General features: G+C 43.2%; 1 protein-coding gene across 4 annotated transcripts in view; it reads right to left on the reverse strand.

Annotated features, from left to right (window-relative positions):
* The window catches only part of rad54b (RAD54 homolog B), an 84411-nt gene that overhangs the window by 42083 nt on the left and 22079 nt on the right, over positions 1-20249 (reverse strand). The gene's annotated exons all lie outside the window — the stretch shown is intronic.

Here is a 20249-nt window from a genome sequence, read left to right on the forward strand (position 1 = left end):
TACTTTGAGACGTCCTCCCAATGTGAAAGGCTCTATATAAATGTATATTGTATTGTAGCTAAATGGAAAGTCAGTAATGTTAATATTCTGGAAGAGGGAGGTGTAACTGACTGAACCAGTTTGCCATTTGAAGTTTTATTTTGATCACTCATAGTTGTTCACATTGCATATCTGGACTCTCGCATGAAAAATGGCTCAGTTGGTCGCACTCTTTATCTCTGAGTCAGAAGATCTAAAGGATAGAGGGATTAAGGGATATGGGGTTAAGGCAGGCAGATGGAATTAGGTTAGAAGATCAGCCATAATCTTATTGAATGGTGGGGTAGTCTCGAGGGTCCGAATGGCCTATTCCTGGTCCGAATTCCTATGTTCCTAAAATTGTAGGTTCAACCCACAAGTTGAGCTCCTTGTCTAGGCCGACATTCCAGTGCAGCATTGGGGGAGTGCTGAGTTGTCGGAAGCGCCATCCTTTGGATGAAATAATAATCTGAAATCCTTGTGCCTGTTCAGGTGGACATTAAAGATTCCATGACACTATTCAAAATGAAGTTTCTCCTGGTATCCTGGCCAACAAGCCAACAAAAAAAAATGTCACTTCATGCTGTTTGTAGAGCACTAATGTGCATCAATTGGCTACTGCACTTGCCACAGTGACTACATTTTACGAAATAAAATACTCATTCACTACATTTTATAGAAAACTCTGAAGAGCTTAGAAAAGTTTTGAAGTGATAAAACAACAAATCAAATACGAGGATGACATTATTATAATGGTCACTCAGACAAGGTGCCAGAGCACTAATGTTACTATTGGAATGAACATGTAAGTCAGTGCAAGCGGTGAAAAGTATGTGGATGTTGGGTTCATTCCCCACTGTGAAAGACCAGCGAATTCAGCACCGACCAGGCATCAAACCTGGGACCTTCCTGTCCGCATGCTTATGTAGACGAGGCAATACATTTAACCACTGAACCATTAGACGAACCAAGAATATCAAATCTGGATGATGTTGTTCTGCATTCTTCTATATACAAACATGATGATGGTATATACAGCAGCTAATCATGACAGCCAAGTCAAGGTGAATAACCACTGCTGGAGCGAAACAAGGGAGTGGATTTGCAAACTCTATCGGGTCTATCCTTAGGGGTCTTTAAACAGATAAAGCTCGCAGTCGTGCTGCCTTTATCTGTTCTACTTCGATCTTTGCTCTGAGCAGCTCTTCCTCCAGTGCGTGTAATCTTTTAAGGCTTTCCCTTTTCTCATCAAGATACATTCCAAACTTCCTCTGGTTTTCCAGAATCAACTCTTGTTCCTCTGAAGAGATTTCCCTCTCATGCCCAGACGTTCCATAACGCGGGATACCTCCCTGTTGTTGCTGTAAAAACAAGAGGTCGTCTCGAGATACAGGCCTGGGAGATGATGCGGAGGGCACCCTAGCACACGATGGAGAAAGAGAGACGTCCCTAATCAGCCGAGCTTCTGCTTTCTCCAGATCTTCAAAGCTCTTACTAGGCTGTGACAATGCAGTGAACCGTGATGACTTCCCTTCCCGCTCCAGCTCTGGGGTTACCCATCTAGAAAACGTGTAGGACTGGTAGCCTGAGGGTCCTGGTTGTGAATAGGAGCTGCCAGGTGTTTCCACACAGAGATCTCGCCTGGAAGCAGAGCTCCTACCATCAGGCCTGGAGACAAAACAGGACAAAGAAAAAACAACACAAACAGATAAATTAAGTACCAAAGCTGTAATTTCCTTCCACCTCACATGCTTGCGGCATTTTGTTAAGAAACATTCTCAGTGCTCTCTTGAAACTACTCTCTTGATAGAAGCTCAGAGGCCCCAGGTCATTGATCAGTTTGTTGTGCTGCATTAACTGATATAGATGCAAGACAAGTACTTTTTTTTTGGTCAGCCAGCTATCCAACATGTGGAAACCCATTAACCTGCTCAACAGTATCCAAATTAAACACAGTTCAATGCAGCCAATTACACATGGAAATTCACATCTTTTGGAATGAAATGCACATTCTCTCCCTGAGGAATACATCCTACTTGCCTAATTCCACAGAGTATCAGGCACAGACTGGCAAGAGCCTACGCTAGGAGTTCCAGAGTATACAATTGGGTATTTACTACTGGAGTCTAGCCACCTAGGACCAACTGTACTCACTTGGCTTCCAGGGTTAACAGGAGCATGTGAAGAATCCCTGCCTCCAGTCTACCCCTCCAATTCCTACCAATGGCTGGGTGTCCATCAGAAGTTCCCTGGAATACGCCTGATCCCCTTGGCTCAGAAACTGTATTACCGAGACCACCATAGATTCCAACATTCCATTACCAGATCATCTTGGAGCCAGTTCAGCTCCAAATAGCTTTCCTCCCCCACCCAAAGAGGATAGTCATGAGTTGGTAATTTGACATCCGATAAGCCAAGGATTGAGCCTCACTTAGCGGATGGTAGGTACCAGGAACTCCCTGTGAGCTTCCTGTTGGGCAACACAGCTCAGCATGAAATGCATGAGACCATTGCCACCATCTTCCTGGCCACAGCTCAGCCACACATCCATCCCCATTGAGCGATGGTTCCACCAGTTGGAGTTGCGGAGTTTGAGCAGTAACTGCTTACCTCTCTGCAAACCAATCAAGGTGGATTCCAAGCCCTGGATATATGAATGTGTGTTCACAAACTCGGACTCCAGGTTTCGCCTTCCAACAGCTGTCACTCCATGCCTCAGAGTTTCCTCATCAGCTATCTGGCGTACATCTGTCTTCAGCATGGTGGGAGGACCTTTACAGGACAGCTTGCAACGTACCAGCTATCTTGATATTCTCGAGGTCCAAGTCCAATGGTGGAGTCAGTATGGTAACTCTGGCAATGTAGATTTGTGCTTAAAACAACAAGATCAACCAGGCCACACTTGATGTATAGTTCCTAAAAGAAAAAGCTGTCAATGCTTCATTTGATAAACTTACATATTAAACTGGTTTGAAAATGGTGTTGGTCGTCCATTACTTCCTCTTGCCATTTTGAAAACAGGCATGGACTTCTCTTCCTCACCATCAACATCTTCTATCTTTGCAATTCCTTTCATGTCGGTTACCTCGTGATCGGTAATGTCCCAGACGCAGACCTTAATAGCAGCTTGCTCCACATACTGGTGAAACTCTTCCTCGGTCATTCCTTCTGGAGGTACGACTATGTCTGATGGGCCACCTGCTGCTGGCTGACCAGTGCTGTCACTCTCTCCATGACCCTGCTGCAGGAAGGCACTATGACGAGCTTTCCATCTACTGATCCACCCAACCGTTGGCACAAAATTTCTGATCTGCAGAGCATCCGCAAGGCTTTTGGCCTTCACTGCCAGGACTTCATCTGAGACGAGGATGTGCTGAGCCCTGGCAATCTGGAACCACTGGAGCAGGGCCGCATCCACATCACTGTCCCTGCCTTCCCTTTTGCGTTTGCGATCTGGATTGGTGCTATTCTGCCACTCCATCAGGACCTTTTCCTTGTTCTTGATCAGTCTGGAGATGACTGGCTGAGTAACCCCAAACCGTTTTGCCAGCTCCATTTGGGAGATCTTTTGTCTCTGAAGCAATTCAAGAACTTGAATTTTCTCAGATAAGGTTAGCTCCTTCTGTTTCTTTCTTGTGGATTCCATGGTGCAACTGAACTGTTCAGTAACTAAACTTTGCACTGACTAACCTAGAGCTCTGACTTGCTCTTTTAAATCAGGCTACATCCAAAGGCCAGCCCCCACTTCAGAAACACACCCCAAACCTGCTTTCTTAGGTAATGATGTGCAAAAGGGCCCATTCAGCCTGAATATTCAGAGTAATGAGGTGCTGAATGTCTCTATTGTGTAGTATAAAACCCTGAGTCTTGCATAATGTTAAACTAGGGGTCAAGGAAGGTCAGACTAATCCCTCAATGACTGTGTAAGAAACGCCCAGCTAATCCATTGAAGCTGTTAAGTGTATAATGGCAAGCTGTCAATGGCCATTATTCTGCACATCTGAGTATAAACTTACTTGCTATAAACTTAACGGATCAAAAATATGTGGAGCTGCAAAAGAACAAAGTTTCATTTCTGCAAGGTTATATCCTGCATTAAAGTATACACTTAAGCTGCAGTGCCCTAGTTTCAGTTTCTATTTTTAAAGCTCACTATTAAAACTTGCCCTTTTACCAAATATCATGTTGCAAAACCAGATCAGTTTTACAGCTTCAGTGATTTGGGATTTTTGTCTTGTGCAGATCGAACTCTGCCACCATGTATTTTGTATACAAACGGCACTGACCTCTGCTCTTCACCCCTAGTTCCTGCCAATCACCGAACCAAGGCTAGGGTGGAGGGGGAAGGGAGAAGGAGGGGGATGGGGAGGGAAGAACTACTATTATACTATCAGTTTTTATGCAAATATAATGTTGCAGAGTTCAATCAGCACAAGAAAAATCACAAAAATCTCTAAATCTGATCCCTTTTTTGTAACTTGATATTGTGTAAGTGACCAACTTTTTAATAGTGAGCTTTTAAAGCAGCAATGTTGCTTCTTACACCCTCCCCACCCCCCCCCCCACCCCCCCACCCCCTTCCCCTGAAGGTGCTGGGGTAACTTATGCACAGATGCTAGCAGCTCTGTGGTACCTCAGACAAAGTGCCTTTCTTCATGCTTGAGCCTGGGTAGCGCGCTTCAGTAAGCTCAGTGATTTTTTTATTAGGTGGGGGGGGAAGAAAAGAGATCACAACCGAGCTTGATTGTGTCTTTACATCAACATACGCTCCCTAATTTGTGTGTGGCGTGCGGATGGAGGCACTGGATTATGATCCCGAATAGAATCACCCCACCTTGATTTTTTACTCTTCTGAGCCCAGGGACACTGAGGTCGTAGCACGCCATCACTTCCCCAGCTTGAGGTCAAATAGTTCAGCACAGAGTGGAGATGGAGCATGATACATTTATGATTGTAGTGGCTCAGTTCTACACTAGCTGGCAGATAAACTAAACAGCCGTTGGAGGAGGCCAGGGTTTGTAGCTTTCACTGGACCATTCTGTACATAACCTTCATCCTGTGTCCATTTGTTTTACAGTGGGACTAGTGTTCTTGGCACTTTCTACAGCAGCAAGGTCAGAAATGTAACACTGACTTCAAAGGCTGGATACCACCACTGGTTACAGGCTGACTGCTAGCCTCTCCATCTATTGAGGTAGCAAGAATGGAAAAGTTCAAAACAACTGCAGTTTTATGTGCTTTTCCCTCCAGTGGCTGTCGAATCCACCCCGCTGGGTAAACAGGACAAATTCCACAGGGGCACAGAATTGCTTCTACTTCAGTTATTCAAGATGCTTTAGTTTGTTTATAAGGCTGCCTGACCAGTATTATAGATGGAGGAAGATGCAGTAATGCAATGGGTAATGCAATGGCGTGGTTAAAATCACTGCTAAAAAAAAGCTGTAAAGCTATTAAAAATTACAGAAAAAAGATTACAGCCATAGAAATTTTTAGCGCAGAAGGAAGCTATTCAGCCAATCATGGCTTACTGGGAGCTACCTACTCTAATCCCCCTTCTCTTTCATCTACTTCTTAAATAGGAACTTCTACATAATTGGACCTTTCCTGTTGCAATCTACCTGAAAAATCTCTGCAAAGGCGACACTATACAAAGGCGACAGCATGTTTATGTTACACAGCATTTCCAAACTGGTTCAAATAGAACTGGTTCTGATATACCCTGAGATAACTGGTGCCTTGAAATCGACTTCTTAACATCCATAGCCTGGATTCCCCAACTGAAATACCTGTGTGCGCTCAATAGCATGAGACCAACCATAAGACCACAGAACTTTACAGCTCACGAGACCATATGGCCTATCGTTGCTGTGCTGGCTCTCTGAAAGAAATGTACACATGCACATCATTTTCTGAGGTGCTGTTTTAATTTTCTTGGCACTGACCATCCCCAATCTCTGGGGAAGCTCTGTGTAGGTTAGCAGTGCTAAAAACACAGTGCTGGTTTGCGGAGGGCTAGGCTCAGTGCCCAGGAAGTCATGGCAGCCAGCACATTTAGAGGCACAGTGCCAGGCATGCTAAACCTCAACAGCAACAATGGCTACCGTTCCTAGAGAGAACCTCAGTGCTTGCTTGCCATACTGCAACCCAAATGCTCAGGAAGCAAAGCTGCATATCAGCACCTTTAGGACTTTGTGAAATGACTGTGAAATAAACCAGAATATTTCTTAGAACGGGCAGGATTAGTATTAATTAGGATTAGGATATTTATTAGGATATTAATTGGGATTAGGATATTTTTATTTTACTTATTACACGCAGGCGGAATCCAGGCTGCAGAGCAGCCCAGTGACCCTCCCGCAACCAAGTGGTCAAACGCTCACACACCTCTGGGACAAAGAAAATGAAGCGATCTAGAGGAGAGCTGCTGGGTGGGGGACTCAGACTGCAAAAGACAGGAAAGGGAGAGTGTGTAAGGGAGATGCATTTGAAGATAACAATCTATTTTGGGGTGTGCATCACCACACATGATTTATCACTGGCTACTTCCTTCCTGATTTATAAACAATGCACATTGTACAGTGATGAAAAGGAAAGTGGTCTCATATTGAGGGGAATTCTCAACCTCCATTACTGTTATTTTAACACACTGCTGTCAAGATAATCTTTTTTTTATCTGCTGGGCACGGTTGTGAACACTCCTCTCCTCCAGTCCATGACTTTGGTACGATGGTTTGGCTTGAAGTCACCACCCACCACTTTTATTGCTGCCATTTGTGAAGCCAGTGTATCAGTGTCACTTCACAGGGCATTCCCGACTCAGAATTGTGAGGTGAGGGGCAACAACGGGAGGAAGAACTGCGCCGAAGATGTTGTGGTGGGCAGGAGGGGAATGGGGGATATTCACAACCAAAACCAACAACAATTTGCATTTACATAGCGCCCCTCACACAGGGTAGCGTCCCAGAGCGCTTAATAGTGGCGGAGCACAATGCCGAGCTGGGGGGAGGAGGAAGTGACCGTAAGTATGGTCAAAGCTTCCGGCGCGACCTGAAGATGGGGAAAGGAAGGGGCAAAGCAGAGGGATAGAGGAAGAGTGTTCCTCAAAACCAGTTGACATTAAGATCATTTGCACTGCACTTTTTGCCAAAGTGATGGTTAGCACATCATACTTCACGTCTTTCACTCTGCACTATACCTGCAAATTGTTTTTGGTACCATCAAGGTTCTGTATAGAAACTCATTTGAGTCGTACAAGTGAAAGCTGGGCACGAAACGTGGCTCTGCTTTTTTTGCAGCCACAGCTGTAGTGTAAACCCAGCAACAGGAAGAACTGATCTGCTAGCAGAAAATAGGGTGATGTGAAAGCTTCAAATGAATGTGCAGCTCAGCAACATATGCAGTTAACAGAATGATACTGTGTTTACAAAGCATTTTAGTGTATCACTGTTCTCTCCCTGCATGTTAATCAATTCAGCAATCCGGGCAGGAGGATTCCCTGCAGAAAAGCTTTGAATGTCACAAAGAAAGGATCATCCTTCCTACCACTAGGCGTGGAGGTTAATTAGTAGGAATTCCACAAGAATGCACTTTTGCTGATACAATGTCGGCAGTAATGGAAAACAGCTCACACAGGCATCTGGGTGCCAACGCTTACAACAAATAAATCATTGAGTTTGAGAAATTAGCAATTGATGAACATTCTCAAAACATTTGATATCTTCTTAAGACTGTGAAATGCTTGAGGGTAAACCCCTACACATAAACCCTAACGCTATGAAAACATAACAAATCTTGGTTACTGCCACGGCATTTAGAATATCTTAATTTGTTCAGCACAAATTCATCAAAATAATACGGGCTATTTATAGTTTAAATCCAACAGCCACATTCTTCATTTGTGCGTTTCTGGATAAGCAATATTTTACTGATAAACTGAGTTCAAATAACAAAGAAATATTTGAAGCAGGATCTTCATTCAGTCTTTCATTGAAGAAAAGGAACTTCCTCTTAGAGGAGAATCCCAAACGTTAGCATTTCAATCAAGCATCAAAAACAGAACTACCTGTTAAACAGGTGTTTCACTGCAATTTTAGGTGGAAAATAAGTTCAGAGTTCTTATCTTACAAACCAGCAAATTAAGAGATTCGCCGTGCAAACAGGGTAGTTGGGAAGCGCAATACACAATACAAATTTATATTTATATCACCTTTCATATTAGGAATATTCCTTGTGTGCTGAGTTTTATTTCCAAAATCTGCCTTATATTTCTACCCAACCCCAAACAAAAACACAAAACACACAATCTACAACCCACCCTCCCAAAATCTATACTCCCCCCTCTCAAGACGCCACAATCTACAGCCCAAACCCCCCAAAAAAACACAACTTGTAGCTACCACCAATGACAACAATACCCCAACCGACACTCTGGGGGCCACAAGCCTCTTGCCAGCCTACCCCAAATACATATGTAATTGGGGTGCGTCCCACCAAGGAGTGAGTGTACGTTCAAGATATAAGGTACGCTGCCCCACGTGAAGGGCGCTACATAAATGCAAGTTGTTGTAGGGTCATTTCCATTTATAGGTGGCATACATATGTGGAAGTCTCAGTTCAGTTTGGATACGCTTAAGCATGGTGATGGATTTCAGCATGTGTCAGACACCCTGACCAAAAAAACTTCCAGAATCCAACACAGAAGTAAAGATTCTACCACAACTTATAATTCTACATTTGTGGAGTCCTGTAGCTCAGTTGTCAGTGCACTCACCTCACAAGTGAGAGACCTGGGTTTGATCCCCAGCAAGTTGAAATGTTGGGCAAGTTTCCTTATTCCAAACGCCTCTGTTTACCTAGCTGTAAGTAGGATCCCGGTTGTTAATTGATTGACGGATTGCTTTCTGGGGGTAATAATTCCTTCAAAAATAATAGTAATAAATTGGTCACTTAAAATCCACGGTTGTTTGTGGGACACTGCTGTGCGCAATTGGCTACTGCATTTCGCCCACAAAATATACAGTCAAATCACTTTGCAGTATATTCTGTGAATCGGTTTGAGACGTCTTGAAGACATGATAAGGCTCTATATCAAATGCAAGGATTATTATTTCCTCTATTAGTTGATTAAGAGGGTATAGTAAACCTTACAAGAATCTGCATTTACATAGCGCCTTCACATCTCAGAGCTTGGAATCCTATTGTATTTGCACCACTCAAAATGTAACCAAAGAATTCAGTTTGTCATAGTTTAGCAGAATTGTGGGATAGATGGATAGTGGTTCATCCCTTCGTATTTTGAAATTCCTTCAAAAAAAATTGGTCACTCAATCCACGACTGTTTGTGGGACACTGTTGTGTGCAATTGGCTTTTCACCACAAAATACACACTTTACAGTATATTTTATGAAGCGCTTTGAGACATCTCGAAGACGTGATAAGGCACTGTATCAAATGCAAGGATTATTATTAATATTATTATAGTAATGCCCTACCAGATAAAACTTGCTCCTTAGTAGAGAGTGTATTGCAAATAGGTTTTCGTGAGGCTTAGTAGATGAATGTACCATTGTTAGTAAACCAAATAGATCAGGAATGGCCCTTGTTTATGATTCAATTTAGTTTAATTTCAAGGAGGGCAGTTTGGCCTTAATTGATCTCTGTACTTGGGGGGAGGATATTTTTTGACCAGGGTTCCTGCTCTCAATTACTATCCAATGTTTCAATTGTGAATAGACATCGGTGAAGATTGAGTCAGGCTGACTGTGCTCCCCTTCCCCAGATAAATAGCCTAGATTCACTGCCTAGGCTTAACATGAAGAATGGGAACTTGTGCTAGCACTTAGAAACCATTCCCCATACAGATCACAGGAGAACAGAAGAGGGGAGAAAACTGGGAGTGGGGAATGAATGACTTCAATTCTCTTGATAGAAATTAAACTCCTCTTACATTGAAAAAATAACCCTAATTATTAACTTTTTTTGTTAAAAAAAGGAATTGCAACACACATTTCCACTGGATTTTCCTTTGCTGCAGACGACTACATCTTCTCCTGTATTCAGAAATTTCCCCCCTACTGTTTACCACCATGCATCTCGCTCACTTAACTTGAATAGCTGGACTGTTAAACAATAACCACAGGTCTATCCTTCATTTCCACACAAGTATGGCAATCAGTGGCTAACCTCAGTATAAAAAATAAAGTCCCCAAATGAAACAAGCATTTCTGTGTCTATCAAACGCTGCTAAGATTAAATCAGTTTTAAATCTCTTTACACACACCTCAGGGGCTGGAATTTTGAAAGCACTGCACTTCTGGCATTCGGGACAATCTTGTTCAGATAAAGTTTATAAAAAGGGATCGAACCAGACAACAATGGTGTATCAGTCTGAGGACTGGGAACCTCAGATCACAGCGATTCCTAATGAGAATACTGCATGGTTGAGTAAATCCCAAGTTTCTAATTGGCTAGGCAGCTATTATTAATTCCTATGCAACTCTCGCCTTGTGATTTTTGTCTCAGTCTCATGTTTCAGCATAAAACTCACTGAAACAATCACAATGGCCTCATTGCTGAATGTTCAGAAAGCTGATATCTCACTAGTACAATATGAGTAAGAACCATTCATGTTTTAAAGCAATTTTCACTGATAAATAAATATCATTTCTGGGTGCAAGTCAAAGTCAAATCAATAAAATAAGATCCCCCCAATTTTCTTTTTAATAAACAAATATGCTGATTTTATTCAGCATCCGTGATGGTACAGGCTCATCCTGAAACTTGCTCGGCTGGATCTGAGAATGTGTGCACAGTGCGACACATGAGTATCAGTCACATTGAACGGGCATTGTGGGTGGGGGTAGGTGTTGTGTAAATTTCCCAGCCCCAATTTTCTCCCTTCCTTTTAAAAGCAAAAAAAATCCTGAAAACCAGCTAACTTTGCTCCAGGTGTTTTTTTCCTTTTCTGCTGTCACAAAAATACATTTCAAATAACATTTGTGCAGGTTTGTAGGCCTGGTCACTCCAGTGTTAATCCTGTTCATTACTGGTCAGAATGTGCTTTATGCAGAAGCAACAAACGATTCAACTCTGTGTAGTTTTCATAAGTATGGTGGCAGGAAACAGGCAATTCTACAAGTTGCCTCAGTTATATACAAGCTACATTAAGAAGCAATTCTGACTACGAATAAAAATGTCTACAATTGATAGAAGCAATTTTATACTTTACTTTACAGTGTATCCTGTGAAGCTCTTTGAGACATCTCAAAGACGTGATAAGGTGCTATACCAAATGCAAGGACTATTATTATTTATTATTATTTTAAGCGCCTTATCACATATCAAATTGCTTCATATAGTTTTACTGTAAAATGTAGTGACTGTGGAGATTTGTAAGCAAACAGTGACTGTGTGTTTATAGCCAATTTCTGCATAGCAATATCCCACAAACAGTCATGAATGTAATGACCACTTTTTAAAAAAAATATGGGTACTGAAGTCCATGTTTTTTTGGTCAGGACCCTGAGGAAAAACTCACTTCCCTTTTCAAATAGTACTGTGAGACCTTTAACGTCCACCTGAACATGCAAACAGGTCCTTGGTTAAACGTCTCATCTGAAAGACAGCACCTCCGATAATGCAGTGCCTCCCATAATGACTCTTCCATGGCTCTGTATGCCTGCCAAGCACTTCATTTATCCACTTAAGTGCCTGAACATTTCAGATTCATCAGATAAACAAGTTTGTTCTTCCTTTAGAGTAATCTACATTAGGCATGCAGGATGTGACCTTCCGTGAAGGGCGCAAAATAAATGCAAGTTATTACATTGAGCCTTTTATTTTTCATTACTATTTACTACGACTTTGCTTTTATTATTACTGTGCTTTACTTTTACTATTACCTTGCAGTAATAGTAATTAAAAGGGTTGCTTTTGGAGCACAATTGATTGGGGCATTTGAATGAGGAATTAGATAACGAATGCTAAAACTCCCAAAGTTATGAAGCTGATCAACTAGCATAAAAAGCACAAACCCCTTTTTAGTACAAACCCCGCATGAAACCGACCACCTGCTCCCTCGACCGCATCCTTACCTTTCCTTACCTCCCAGCTCCACCTCCTTGCCCCTCTACTCACAGACATCATAAACCTCTCCCTGTCCACTGGCACCGTTCCCACGCCTCTAAAAACGGCCGTCATCACTCCTATCCCTGAAAAACCCTCCCTGGACCCATCCCTGCTCTCAAAGTACTGTCCCACCTCCAACCTCCCTTTCCTTTCAAAGTCCTAGAACGAGTCTTTGCTTCCCAGCTTCGCCCCTTCCTCTCGCACCACTTCCTTCACCATCCCCTCCAATTGGATTTCTGTGCCGCCCATAGCACAGAGACAACTTTGGTCAAAGTGACAAATGATATTTTGTCCATCTGCGCCCAGGGCTCCCTTTGCCTCCTTGTCCTCCTTGACCTATTTGTTGCCTTCGATACTGTTACCCACTCTATCCTCCTCCACCGCCTCTCCTCTTACCTCAACCTTCATGGTTCTGTCCTTGACTGGTTCAGATCCTACCTCTCACACCATCTTCACTTCATCTCCACCAACGGTTTCTCCTCTAGCCCCCATACCATCTTGTGCGCGCGCATTCCTCAGGACTCTGTCCTTGGTCCCCTCCTCTTCAATATGCTCCCTCTTGGTGACATCATCCACAGACATGGGGGTCAATCAACTTCCACATTTATGTGGATGAAACCCAACTCTACCTCTCTGCCTCCACCCTTGACTCCAGGATCACTGCTGTCCCGACAGAATCTCTGTCAGACATCAAGTCCTGGATGAAAGCTAACTTTCTTCAGCTGAACGCCAACAAGACGGAGGCCCTCCTGATTGGTTCCAGTCAGCGCCTCCACACCTCAGGCACTGACAGCATCACCATCCATGGATGCACAATCCATATCACTGAGCCAGTCCAGAATCTTGGGGTTTTGTTTGACCCTCAACTATCCTTTCTACCCACATCCGTGCCATGACCTCCTCTGCCTTCCCCACCTCCGCAACATTGACCAGCTCCGCCTCTGTCACAGACTGCAGGTTGCTGAAACTCTCATACACGCATTCATAACATCCAGGATTAACTATCGCCCCCATCCTCGCCCGACTCCACTGGCTTCCCATCACACAGAGGATACAGTTCAAGATCCTGGTCCTCACCTTTAAAGCCCTCCACGGCCTTGCTCCTCCTACTTGCTGCCCCCTACCTCTACAACCTCCTAACCCCTTACCAACCTGCCCACTCCTTCCGTTCAGCGGGCTCTGGCCTGCTTCACATCCCCTGCCTCGCCCGCCCCACCATTGGCGGGGGGCCTTCAGCCACACTGCCCCCACCCTCTGGAACACTATCCCTCAGTCCCTCTGCCACTCCCCTTCTTCTTCAACTGTGGCTTCAATCACCCTCCTTCCCCCACCCTCCCCTATCCCGACCCCCAGCTCGGGTCCGAAACACTGATTGTCCAGCGCCTTGGGATGTCCTCCTGACATGAAAGGCGCTGTACAAATGTAAATTTGTTGTTGTTTAGTAAAGTGGTTAAAACACCAGAAACTGGTTTGTTCCTCCACTGTATTCAACGTGGTCTTCAGAGCCCGAAATCTCTGATGGCCATTTAGTGTACCACTAAAGTACGCCCTTTGTTGAACTACTTGGGAATTGGACAGAGCCATAGCAGAAAAAATGTAGAGAAATGCAAAGTGCTTCACATGGGAACAAAAAATCCAGAAAGGCACTATCATTTAAATGGAAATAAAATAATTTGTATGGAAAATGAAAAGAACCCGGGGGTCCTGATCGACGATAAATTGAATCTCTCGCAACAGTGCTCGGTAGCAGTGATTAAGGCAAACCAGATGCTAGCCTGTATTTAAAGGGCAATATGGAGTCAAAATAGTGGCGTAATCCTGCCACTTTATAAAAGTCTAATGCGACCGCACTTGGAATACTGTGTGTAGCTCTGAAGAAGAGAAGATTGAAGGACGATATGGTTGCAGTCTTTAAGATTCTGAAGGGACTAGATAATGTAGACCACGATAAGTAGTTTTATCTTGTACTGAATTGTAGACCCTGAGGACACGGCCTGCGATTGAAGGGAGGTAAATTCAGAACAAATCTGCAGAAACACCACTTCAGTGAGCGAGTAGTAAACTTATGGAACAGGCTCCCGAGGGATACGGTGGAACCAGAAAGTCTCTTTTGCTTCCAGAGCAAATTAGATAGATTTCTGCTAGAAAATAATATCTTGGGATACAGAATATAGTTTGGGACACGACATGTCAAGCAACTACCAGGATGGTGGAGGGCAAACTACAACAACTTGGATTTATATAGCGCCCTCCACGCCGGACGGTGTCTCAGAGCGCTTCACAGTAGCGGATCCCGAGACCAAGCCAAGGGGAGGCGGAGGAAGGTGACCAAAGGTGCGGTTGAAAAGAAAGGTCTTCAGCCGAGACTTGAAAATAGGAAGAGAGGGGGGCGAGGCAACGGGAGTGAGGAAGGGAGTTCCAGAGCCTCGGGGCGTAGTGGCTGAAGGCACGGCCGCCGAGGGTGGAGCGGAGGACTCGGGGTGACAAGTAGGAGGCCAGACCCAGAGGAACAAAGGCAACGGGCACTGCTTTGAGGAGAGAGGTCAGAGAGGTAGAGGGTGCAGAGGAGTGCAGGGATTTGAAGACATCGGTGAGAATCTTGAAGTGGATCCTCTCTGGACAAGCAACCAGTGCAGTCTGGCAAGGACTGGGATTATCGGGGAGCGGAGTTTGGTGTGAGTGAGAATGCGGGTGGCAGAGTTTTGTATAACCTGGATTTTATGGATGGTAGTGGAGGGGAGGCCGGCAAGGAGGGCATTTGAGTAATCCAGCCGAGAGGTGGCAAAGGCATGGACCAGGATTTCAGCGGCTTTCAGAGAGAGGTACTGGCAGAGATAGGTAATGCATCAGAGGTGGAAGAAAGCGGTGCTGGTGAGGGACCGGATGTGAGGAAGGATAATTGGGGATTGAACCTGATGCTTAGGTTGCGAACTAGATGGACCTTTGTCTTCTTTCGTCTAGCAAATTCTTATCTTCTTAAAGATAAGCAGTCTTGTTTCAAGACTCGTCTTTTCTGTAGGTATTTGGAAAACATTATCTACGTGAGCCGCAAATGATACCCGGAACAACAACATTCTGAAATAGTGCGTGGTTCTTGTTATTTTTGGACAGGTGTGTTGATGTATGTGGTTTGTCTGCTCAGAAAAATAAAGAAATATGGGGCTGGAGGCTGTATGAGAGAATTAGTTTATACCATCTGCTGGCGGATATAGATTGGATCAAGGTTGTAAGATCAAGCCCCACCTTTTCTCTTGGAACTCATATAGTCTAAGATGACGTACCAATGCAGCGCTAGGGGTATGTTGCTTTATCGGGAGTGTCGTCCTTTGAATGAGACGTTAAACCGAGGTTCCACCTGCCTGTTCAGTTCAGGTGGATGTTAAAAATGCCATGTCACAATTTGAAAAGAGAAGTTTTTCTTGGTGTCATGGCCAACAACCCGCAAAAAAAATTTGTCATTCACTTTGTGGCTGTTTGTGGGACATTGCTGTGCGTAAATTGGCTGCCTAATTTTCTCACAAAACAGTCACTCCATTTTACAATATATCCAGTGAAGTGCTTTGGGAGAATCTCCTGACGTGAAAGATGCTGTACCAAATGCAAAGATTAGAATTATATGCTAAGTAAATGGTATTGCAGTAGGACAACAATAAAAACAAAATGTGTGCCTGAGAATGCCTATTCCTTTATTTTCTAAAGAGAAGATTTTGAGACTTCCCAAATGAATCTGGAACAAAGTTTACTTATCTGTGGAAGGATTACAAACCAAGGAATTCTTGTAGGCAATATCTTGGTTCCCAGAGATTCTGGGAAGTTGATCAGTTTAGTTGAAGGCTCAGTATTTTCCTGGTGTTTGTGGAGATTTGGAAATGTCAGTTCATGGTTCATTGAACAAGACTTTCCCAGATTAATTATTCTCTTGTTTGCTTTCAATGTAAATTCGCTTGCTCTTTATCTGCTTCAAGAACTTGTTCCAAGCCAAAGTTACTGTATTGTCTTAGGCAGACGCTTAGTACTTTAGCATGTGACAAAATATAGGGATGGGGGGTAGGTAGAAAGAAGAAAGGTAGTCTTTACAAGGGTTATAAATACTCTAGATGCTGAATAGTTGCCAGTGATGTCTGAGACAATCTCTAGGAAGGTCTGTGCCAAATGCCCTTTGAGTCATTCAATGGCAGGAGAGATCAGATGTGACATCTGTAACTTGTTGTTGTATATTGGGTTCCAAATGAGTGCAAGTGTAGCTGAAGCTCCCAAGACAACCAATGGATATCCCTTCCCCAGTATTGAGAATGGGTTAGAAATAGCACTTTACTTTCAGTCTTTGATTTGCATTTACTCTTCCTTGTGTGATGCTGCATCAGTGGCTGTTTTCCAGAAGGATGATCTGAAACCTGAACTCATAGCCAAACCCTCCCTGGGAGTTTTCTTCCAAGCTTTATCCCTATGCAAAAATGAATAGTGCTTGAAAGAGGCAGCCTTGTTTCTTTGTCCTTCTTTGTATGCCTTTTGCTAGCCTGCAGAGGTTGAGTAAGGTCAGTTTCTGAAATCTGCTTTTCTTTGTTCTTTTAAGAAAGCCTTGACAAATTCTGCTGGCTATAAAATTGCAGTTTAACAGGAGACACCACAGGCAGTATGCATAAGAACCGATTGAAGGGACAGACTTTCTGCACTTAGTGCTGCATTTAAGACCACAAGATTAGATAAAACTGTGGAGGAAATTCCTCCAATATGTGATTAGCAATTTTAAACAAAAAAGGGCATGGCTTTATAGCAATGCTTTATTAAAAGATGAAAGACCCTGTGCTGCAAATGACAACAGAAGAAAAACAACTGAAGCAGTCACGTAAAGTGAAATGGTCTCAGACAGTAAGTACTGCCTGAAAAGTCTGTAAAGCGATAAGTATGCTTTCAATTTGCCTGGTAGTAAACTTACTTATGGTAACTGAATAAAACCAAAACAAAGAACAATGGGTCATTCATTTCTCATCAGTTACTTTGTCATTTTTCGCACAATTCCCCATATGCTACACTCAAGAAAAAAGTGAAAAAAGAGAAAAAGAAAATACAGAGAAGTTCCAATTTAACAATGCAACACTAGGGAATACTGTATATTCATTCACAAAATACAGTCACTCCATTTACAGTATAGCCTGTGAAGTGCTTTGAGACATCCTTCTGATGTAAGAAGGTGCTATATAGCAAATGTAAGGATTATATTGGGTTTTAGTACTTCTCTTCCCCCTCACTAACTACATTTGTTTTACTGCTGAGATCTCCACTTTCTTTTACATGTAAGGTGTGATATAAATACAAGCTGTTACTAACTCAGTCATATGCAGATTGCAATTTACAAGATAGCTTTAAACGTTTTTTAGGCTACAAGCGATTAAAGGAGACATTTTACTGTAAAGTTTTTGGTAAGTGGGTGTCTGAGGTTTACAGAGAGCCTGAGTCATGCTTGAGCCACCTCTTCTAGTAATCCTACAATAGCATTTTTTAAAAAAAAACTTTTTAAAGCACACTGAAAAAGAACCTTATTTGTAGCTCCAGGAAGCAAACTGTAGAATGAGTAGAATAACAATAATAATAATAATCCTTGCATTTGATATAGCGCTTTTCACGTCGGGAGGACGTCCCAAAGCGCTTCATCCTCTAATGTAGCATTGAAACAAGCCAGTCAGCCCAAATTTCACCTGGGTCTTAATTTACACTGTTTATGTAGCATTTTAGAGCACTCAGAATTTGATATAACAATAATTCTTGCATTTGATATAGTGTCTTATCATGTCATTGGAGCATCTCAAAACGCTTCACAGAATATACTGTAAAGTGTAGTGACTGTGTGTTTTGTGTGCGAAACGCGTCAGCCAATTGCACACAGCAGTGTCCCACAAACAGATCACATTATCTCCTTAATGATCCACTTAAGTCTCCTGACAAGCTTCTTCGTACTCAGCATTAAAAGCAGCCCTCAATCTTTCCATAAGTATCAAATTAGGGTTTCTATTAAGTGTCTGTGGCTCAGTGGGTAGCACTCTACCCACTGTTAAATTTTAAATTTAACATTTGCAAATGTTTGCGAGTGCTCTAACCACTGAGCTACACGGATGAACTCCGTGGAGACTTGGAAGCACATAGTCTAAACCGACACTCAAATGCAGCGCTGGTGATGTTTTGCATTGTTAGCGGTGCCGTCCTTCGGATTGGATCATAGAATTAAAGAGCACAGAAGAAGGCCATTCAGCCCATCGTATCTGTGTCGGCTCTTTGAAAAAAGCTATCCAAATCAATCCCACTCCCCCGCTCTCTCCCCATAGCCCTGTAATCTTATCCTCCCCAAATAATTATCTACTTCTCTCTTAAAAGTTGTTATCGAATCGGCTTCCACCACCCTTTCAGGCAATGCATTTCAGTTCCAAACAACTCGCTGTGTGAAAAAAATTCTCCTCACCTCCCCTCTATTTCTTTTAACAACTATTTTAAATCGGTGTCTTCAGATTACCGACCCACCCACCAATAAAAATAATTTCTCCTTGTTCACCCTATCAAATCCCCTCATAATTTTGAAAACTTCTATTAAGTCTCCTCTTAATCTTCTCTGCTCCAAGGAGATTAAACTTCTGCAAACTTGGAAATTGTACTCCCTTTACCCAAGTCCAGGTCATTTATAGATTGAAAAGAGCAGTGGTCCCAATACAAACCCCTGGGGGACACCCCTCCACACTTCCCTCCAGTCAGAAAAACAACCGTTGTTAAAACCGAAGTCCCGTCTGCCTGTTCAGGTGGACGCTAAAGATCCCATGGCACTATTTGAAAAGAGAAGGGAGTTTCTCCCGGGGTCCTGGCCAACAAATCCCCTAAATAAATTGTTCACTCATTCCACGGCTGTTTGTGGGACATTGCCGTGTGCAACTGGCTGCCACGTTTTGCCTACAAAATACACAGTCATTCCACTTTAAGAGAATATCCTGTGAAGTGCTTCAAGTTGTCTCAATGACATAAGCAGCTACATCAACTTCAACAACAACTTGCATTTATATAGCACCCTTCAAGCGAGGTATTATCATAAGCAGTCAGTTCCAAACTTGATCGGGGTTAATTTAATTTAACAGCAATTTGATGTCATCACATTTGGTCATCCAGCTTCTCAGAAATGAGCAGTGTCAGGGGTCTGGGAGGATGCATCTAATGTGATAAATATCAAATTCATCATAAATTGGCCCATTGTCAGTAATATTCTTCCTGTGAACAAGAGCATTGGCCCAATCAGTTATAATACAAGGCACATTGGTCACTCCAGCTTGGCAGCACGTTCATCGTAAATTCAAGCATCTCTCCAAGTGAAACAAAGCTCTCCATGGCACAGAAGGTAACTGGTGAACAATCCCAGTTTTTTTCATTTTGTTAGTAAATATGCTCTTTCTAAAAGGGTTTTTACATCACCGAGGTGCTATTACACGATCACCTCAGCAGAAACTGCTGTGGAATTTACTCTGTTTGCTTCGAAGGGTGGATACCACAGTGCTGGAGATGTGTGCAGCTGTTTGTAAGTCACAGATAGAAATCCTAGTTTCCCGCTTGCATTCTGTGTAAGTACCATACAGGCCAGTCCCACACAAAAATATTGCTGATCTGCACAGTTTTCAGAGCTCAGCCAGGCAACGAGTAGAAGAATGCTTATGAAACACTTACAAGTGAAACACTGGTAAGCGCTTTGAGACGCCGTCCGGCGTGAAGGGAGCTATATAAATCCAAGTTGTTATTGGCAGCAACCAGTGCTACTTGTCTATAGCAGCGTTCCTGAATCTACTTCCCTAGAGGCTCCACTCCTCGGCCTCCAGTAACTCAACTAAGTGGCCATTTATAATGTCCGGGGTTGGACAATTTGTACTACAACAACAACTTGCATTTATATAGTGTCCCTCAGGCAGGGTAGCATCCCAGAGCACTTGACAGCACTGTCACCCTGGATCATTGGCAGGACCTGCAAGGGCAAAGCAGTCACTAGAGGCAGGGAGTCATCCTGCTCAGCTCCTGTTAACCCTGCAAGACTGAGCCCTAATCGGCGATAGGTGGTCCTAGCTGGACAAGCAGTGGGCAAG

Source organism: Callorhinchus milii, unplaced genomic scaffold, assembly GCF_018977255.1.
Source record: "Callorhinchus milii isolate IMCB2004 unplaced genomic scaffold, IMCB_Cmil_1.0 Scaffold2, whole genome shotgun sequence".
Lineage (NCBI taxonomy): Eukaryota > Metazoa > Chordata > Chondrichthyes > Chimaeriformes > Callorhinchidae > Callorhinchus > Callorhinchus milii.